The following is a 451-nucleotide window of genomic DNA, read 5'->3' on the forward strand; positions in this document are numbered from 1 at the left end:
GGAGAATGGGAATTGTGTTAATGCATGAAGATTTTTTCACATAAGGGGGTATTTTCGCCCATGCAGGTTTCGTTCTAGAGGAGTTTCACTGTATTGGTAAAAGTAGAGTGCTGTCCCTAATTTGTAAGAAGGGGTTTTCTGACCACCGAAGCAGCTCAAGTTTAGTCTCCCACATTAATGCAAAGCATCCACTCGTGAGTGCAGCCACAGCTAAAGTTAGCACCTAAAGCGTTAGCAATATAGCAAGCCAACACAGCTGAGAGTCCGCCCACTGAAACACCTCAAATTCCAAGACAAGCTGTAAGAAAGTCCTCAAGCATACCTGTCAACTTTTCGGAGCGCCAACCTGTATAAACTACCAAATAAATCCTTATAAAGAGCAAAAAATCCTTATAACATACCAAAGCATTTTATATGTCAAAATAACGGCAGAAAAAAACCCACGAAATTT

This window comes from Hippocampus comes, unplaced genomic scaffold, assembly GCF_001891065.2.
Source record: "Hippocampus comes isolate QL1 unplaced genomic scaffold, H_comes_QL1_v1.1 scaffold751, whole genome shotgun sequence".
Classification (NCBI taxonomy): Eukaryota; Metazoa; Chordata; class Actinopteri; order Syngnathiformes; family Syngnathidae; genus Hippocampus; species Hippocampus comes.